We start from the raw sequence: 6,505 nt of genomic DNA, 5'->3' as shown, positions 1-6,505 counted from the left end.
AATATATTCATTGGGAAAAAAATCTAAATAGGCAAACAGGTGGAAGATGCGCTCTCTCTCTCTCTCTCTCACTCACTCACTCACTCACACTCACACACACACACACACACACACACACACACACACACACACACACACACACACCTTTGTGTGTTTCTCCTTGTTATGTCTCTTTTTAATAAAGATAACACAATAAACAGCAAAGGTTCTCAAACTATGGTTAAATAAAATAAGGCTGGTTGTGCCAAATACAAGGAGATGAAAACAGTACAACAAAACTAGGCTTAACTAAGCAGATGCAAACAAACAAAAGGCTCAACCATTTTATCTACAAAAGAACTAAAACACACAAAGGTGGCATCAAACAATAGTTTTTCTAGACAAAAGTGAGTGAAGAAAATGTAAGGATTACTCGAAACACCCTAAACCTCCTACCACATGCCTTTAAAAAAAAGTTTTTTAACCAAAGCCATAGAGAGTAAACCATTAAGGCTTCTTTTATTTTGGCTGGACACGATGATTGGCCATCTTCAGAGTTGTTCAACTAATGAGCAACAAGGCTGAACAGACGGAAGCCACCAATCCTGTTGGCAGCTGGACAAAACACACCTGACCTGCTCGGCCGCTAACCGTCCTGTTTTGGAGTTTTGTGTTTTCTGGCTTTTGAGCATAACTGAATCTGTCTGTACCTGCCTGTGAGATATTCTGTAACCTCTAAGTCACCTGCTTTGTCTCGTCTTTGTCTTGCTTTGGCACGGTAGTACAATAAATATAATGAATATAATGAGAATATTTTAGAGGTACAATACATCAAAGTGACACTCAAAGGCAAAGTTTTTAATTAAGCTTCTCCAGTATAAAGATCATGAAGCCTTCATTTGATTTGGTTAGATATTCTGTTTATCTTCAGACTCCTGAGCCAGAATTGATCTTTTTCTCTTAGTTGTACATGATGTTACTTTCTGCTTCTTATTTAGTTCAGGACATTTTAATAGAGACAGAAGTTCATTTTAACTTAAAGCCTCCTCCCAGGTTTGTTTGAGTAAATTAGATTAATTAGATGAATGAAATTGATATACAGTACTTACTATAAGAACGTTTCATAGTTCCATATCTGGTCTTCTTCCGCTCTCTGTCCAACACACATCATCATCGTCAGTACAAACTTACACAATAAATAATTAACAGAAGCCGTGGGGCCGCCATCTTGAACTGGTCACCCTCTCCACTCTGTTGTGTCGTTCAAAGAACGTTTCGTTCATAAGACCTAATCGTGTATATGACTCGGGAGGAACGGGTTGTCTCAGTGAGTAATTCGTTCATTTTCACGCATGCGTGAAGGATCTTGGATTCTTACGTTCACTCGTCACACGGCAGCTGCATGGGCTCCGTCAGCACAGGAAACAGAATTGATTAGTTCACGACTCTCAATCTGTTTGAGTTGTTCATTTGTCACGTGACAGCTACTGTGGACCAGGAATGAATGACTCGTTCAGCGCTCACATGGGTCCTCCTCAGTCTTTCGTTCATTCTGCAGGCTGAGTGACTGACATTATATCTAATATCTATTTTGTGACATTTAATCAAGCATAACGTGATTACAGCGCAGTGATGTTGTGCTAAGTTATAGTTTTAACACAGCCGCACCGTAACTTTAGTCCTGCTAGTGTTTACAGCAAACAGCTGATGAGAGTTCTGGGTCCGCTCCACTTCAGAGATAATGATAATAATTATATATGTCATATATTTATGTGGCTGGTCTGGTTGTATACTACTCGGGAAAGATTGTGAAAATGGAAGGATTTAGCCAGAGTAGCGGTGATTACATATTGACAACATATTTCTGTGGTTTTTACATGGTTTGAATTTGGTTGTGGGCCCAGGAGGGTTTATATAATGACGATATCCAGTAATCAAGAGGTGAATTTGTGCATTATACTTTGTCTATTAAAGCAAGCCAGGCAGCCTTCCGTGTTTGAGAACGGGCTGCAGCGCCGCAATAACCAGCCTAGTTCAAATGAACGAAATGACTCAAAAAAAGATTAGTTAGAGTCGAACTTGCAATCACTACCACTCAGTGTATTTTAATATTCATAGTGGGCTCAACATGAAGTTAATGTTCTGATATATGATATAAAGTGACCAGACTTCCGAGATCAAAACTCAGAAAAAGTGGGGAAAAACGGGGACATTTCCAGTTTGACTATCAAATTTTTTATTTTTTTTGTATTTATCCAGGGACAGGCAGCCAATAACGGGGACTGTCCCTGAAGCCGGGACGTCTGGTCACCCTATGATATGTGATGTAGGCTATGATAGGTATTCCGCAAATCACACACTATAAATATGATAGAGAAACAGAAACGGATAGTGAGAGTAAAGTCAGATATTTTAATCATTTGAACCAATACAATATGATTAACAAACAAACAATATATGATTAAATTATATTAGAGTCTAACTTTTACTTGAAGCTTTTTATATTTGTGCCCTTGACATTTAGCAGCCCAACACACACACAAAAGCTTTGCATGAGCTAAATCCCCTGAAAGAGGACTGTTTTGCTTCTTTCTCGTGCTCCCTTTCTGCAGTTCAAGAGAGGTGAGTTTGGCAATGTGGTGCAGCCTTATCCTGAGAAACACAAACACAACCAATGACAAGTCATTTCTAGTTTAACATCTTTTTGCAAGTGCCCAGGGTGCATAGAATGAAAATGCAGTTTTCCCCAGATCTGTCAAAACCCTGGGTACATTAAAAAGCAACCACTTGGAGGAGCGTAGCTGGTAACTAGCAGAATTGAAACAGAGACCAGTGCTGTTTTCTGCGGGTGGTCATGTCCAACCCACCACATCATAAAGAATGCTATGGTGAGTGAAGGACTTTGCATTTGTAATAAAGCATGGAGATGCATGATACACTGAATCAAGGCTCCGTAAGATAGAGGATGCTGCGTGCATACGTATATAATATGTCACCATCATCAATCACAGACAGAAAAGTAGCTCGCAGAAGTTTTTTTTGGCCTTGAAAGTAAAGCTAGATTTATTTCTAAAATAAAGCCAATCTTCACTTTGAGCTTCCTAACTTGATTAGCAATATGTACATTAAATAAAGGTTTTTCATCTATCCATATACCCAAGTACTTGTACGTGGGCACCCTTTCAATGGATTTACCATCAGACGTAAAAATACTAAGATCATCAAGCAACTGTAGGCGAGCTTTTGAGAAGACCACGAACTTTGTTTTCTAATGATTTAAAACCAATTTTAAATTGAGCAGAGCAGTTTGTAATGAATATGATGAAATGCAGTCTGAATCTCTTGCACAGCCTGTGCGATGGAAGGAGCATGGGTATAAATGACAGTGTCATGTCAGTCTCTGTACGGTCATTGTGTTTGGAGTGTTCTGCATGTCTCTGTGTTGCCCGACACTCTGTTTGGACATTTTACATGCAGATCGTGTGTAAAAACAAAAACTCAGCCTTACATGTAAGCCTGAGCTTTTGTTTTTGGATTAAAACCTGTGCTCCTTCAGTCAACTCTCTAGTGTCTTGCGTTCTGGCTCTCCCCTGCTTTGCACTTCATCTAAAACCGTGACACTCACAGATAAAATATCTAACCTTTTCACATTCAAGCCAAAAGTCACAAACTCTAAAGAAAATGATGTGATAATTTCCTTTGTTACATTGATCTTCAAAGAAAAAGCCTTCTGTTTGTATTGAGCCAGAAACAATTAGTCAACTCAGCAATTATTTTATTGCTAAAGGAAAACTTAGTAGCTTCACTCATTGGCCACTGATATAATGTAGCAGAGCAGCACAGTGTGACATGATTTCACTGCAGCAGTGGGTTGTTTGACAACTTGTCAGCAATCAGCTTCTTCCTCATGCTGACTTTGTCCCTCTTCACTCGTTTCTTCACGTTGATCTTTCTGCAAACAACTAAACAGAATTCATTAGTGAAACACAACAAAGTCAAACTAAATCTTTCATTTATGAGTCTTCAGTTTAAAGAACAAAATAGATTCATGCAGCAAACATGAAACCTTCATTTGATTCGGTTAGATTATCTTTTTATTTTCTGGGCCCAGTTGTTGTTAATCTGGATCAGAATGATCCGGATTTGGAAATCTCATGTTTTGCCGTCCAGGATCACGTAACCCCTCTTACTTTTGTGCCGGTTTTTTAAACCATCATTGGATTGGATCACTCTGATCCAGATGCAAACTTTTCAGGATCACCAAATCTGGATTTCCAGTGCTCTAAATGGGACAACATGTCACAACACTGATTATATAAAGACCAACAGGTAGAACAGCCAGTGGGGGGTCACTTTTATTTGAAGAAAAACAAACAAATATACATTATTCACAGATACACTGTGGGTATTTTGAGCATGTGTTGTCCAATTGTCCAGTAGTTCAGAGAGGAGCTTTTAGCTTTTAAGAGGCGATCTCAGAATGAGGGGCTGACTCGACGTTTCATAAAGGAAGCAATTATTACAAACTACTTTTGAATGGTTCACCTCTGATGATTGTGCCTTTGTAATTAATGTACAGTAATAAGTGGCAGTTGAAATTAAATACATTATTTTGGTTTGATATTGACAGCTGTTTGGGAGATTATTTATGCTTTTACTTTACTGTACTGAAAGGCTTATAGGTAACATCTACTTTATCACTGTAAAGTTTAAACAAATCAGGTACAAAATATAAATAAATGTGAATCTTACATAAAAAAAATGTTATTTAAATGTGAACTCATTGTGAAAGAACTCTTCTGGATTCACTATGGACGATATACTTACCCTAATAAGGTTTCACAGCTCTGTGTCTGGTCTTCTTCCTCTCTGTGTCCAACACACATCATCATCTTCATTAGTACAAACACACACAATAATTAGCAGGTGAAGGCAAAATGTTTTTTCTTACCTTTTGATATTTACAGTACAGGACAACAAGTCCTGCTGCTAGAACTACAACCAAAATGGCTCCAACCACCAAACCTACAATAACACCTGTGACACCAGTTTGACTCCCTGAAACAGAAAAAGATTCAGTTTATTGAACTTTCTACTAACCAAACTTCCACGAGTGGACTGACTGATAATTCCTGTAGCATCAACATGTGAGGTTGCAGTCTGTTAATAATGCTAATATGTTCATATCAGGTGGGAATCACACCTTCAGTGTCTGTTTGAAGAATTTTTAGAGCGTTATTAACTGTGTTCACTTTTCCATCTCACAGAGCAGATATGTTTTCTCTGCTTTAGATGATCATTCTGATGTTTAAAGCAATCATACACTCAGTTACACTATTAAATCACCATGTTCATATTGTCAGGTGGGAATCACACCTTCAGTGTCTGTTTGACACAGCCCCCTACGCAATAAACTGTGATGCACCGTGTGACACCTTTCTGTCAGAACCAGCATCAAGTTTTTCAGCAGTTTGACCTACAGTAGCTCTTTTTTTGGATCACACTGCCCAGCTTTACTCCCCGTTCTCATCTCAGGGCATCATATACCGACGATTTGAGAAAGAGTGATAAAGCGTAGGTATTTGACGCACCGGGTGCGTTTCCATGAACCGCCCAGCAAAAAAGCTTTCAACCTCGAACAATTCTACATTTAATTTATGGTCGGCATTAAGAAACGATATATGTTTAAATAAAACATATTCCTTGCTGCTGTTATGAATATGCTAGTTAAAAAGTCGGGAGAGACTGCTTTGTTTGGGGAAGGGGATGGGGTGAAAGTAATATAGTAACTTAACTAGTTACTTTTACCATCCAGTAATAAGTAAAGTAATATTATTACTTTTTTAAATGAGTAATAAGTAACTAATTACTTATTACTGCAGACCGTTGTAGAGATACTCTGATCTTCCATTTTTCCTGCTTCTAACACATTCCCGATCCTGTCCCACTTTTGAATATTTCCAGTTGCTCAGACAAACACAACAAACAATGAAGGTTGCTATTATGGTTTCATCTGCGTATACTCTAACTGTAGTATACAGAAGCATGTGTGTCCATGTGCAACAAAAATAGGGCTCTTAAATTGATAAACTGCCTCTTTGAACATTGATCAAAACCCTCCCCAAATATAAAACCTGAGATTTTATGCTGAGAGTTTGACAGTTTTAGACTTGATCTCACCTTGTATCCTCAGCAGGATGTTTGTTATGTTTGTCTCCTCGTCATCGCTGAGTTCACAGGTGTATATCCCCTCCTGTTTCAAAGACAAGTCTTGTAGTGTGAGGCTGCCTGACTCAGACACACCCTTCACCTGCTGCCTCCACTCCTCTGAGACTGTGTAGGGGACGCTGGTCCTGGTCCGGTTCAGGATGATCCGACTGTGGTTGAATCTCCAGACGAGGCTGAAGTTCAGAAGGGAAGTGTTTGAGGCAGAGCAGGGGATTGTTGTGTCAGAGCTGGAACCATCGAGAGAAGCTGAAAATATACAACACAAAACAAAAGATAAATAAACAGATCCAAACACTTG

At 38.8% G+C, this 6,505-nt stretch overlaps 1 long non-coding RNA gene across 1 annotated transcript; it reads right to left on the bottom strand.

Moving 5' to 3' along the window:
• Positions 1-3,861: 3,861 nt before the first annotated feature.
• Positions 3,862-6,447, bottom strand: LOC123968677. Its single transcript, XR_006824519.1, has 4 exons — positions 6,160-6,447; positions 4,931-5,037; positions 4,807-4,848; positions 3,862-3,941 (listed from the first exon to the last, which is right to left on the bottom strand). It is a non-coding gene; the product is annotated as an uncharacterized LOC123968677 (long non-coding RNA).
• Positions 6,448-6,505: the final 58 nt, after the last annotated feature.

This window comes from Micropterus dolomieu, linkage group LG01, assembly GCF_021292245.1.
Source record: "Micropterus dolomieu isolate WLL.071019.BEF.003 ecotype Adirondacks linkage group LG01, ASM2129224v1, whole genome shotgun sequence".
Taxonomy (NCBI): Eukaryota; Metazoa; Chordata; class Actinopteri; order Centrarchiformes; family Centrarchidae; genus Micropterus; species Micropterus dolomieu.
The sequence above is the reverse complement of the archived record's forward strand: the minus strand, read 5'-3'. Positions and strand labels throughout refer to the sequence as shown.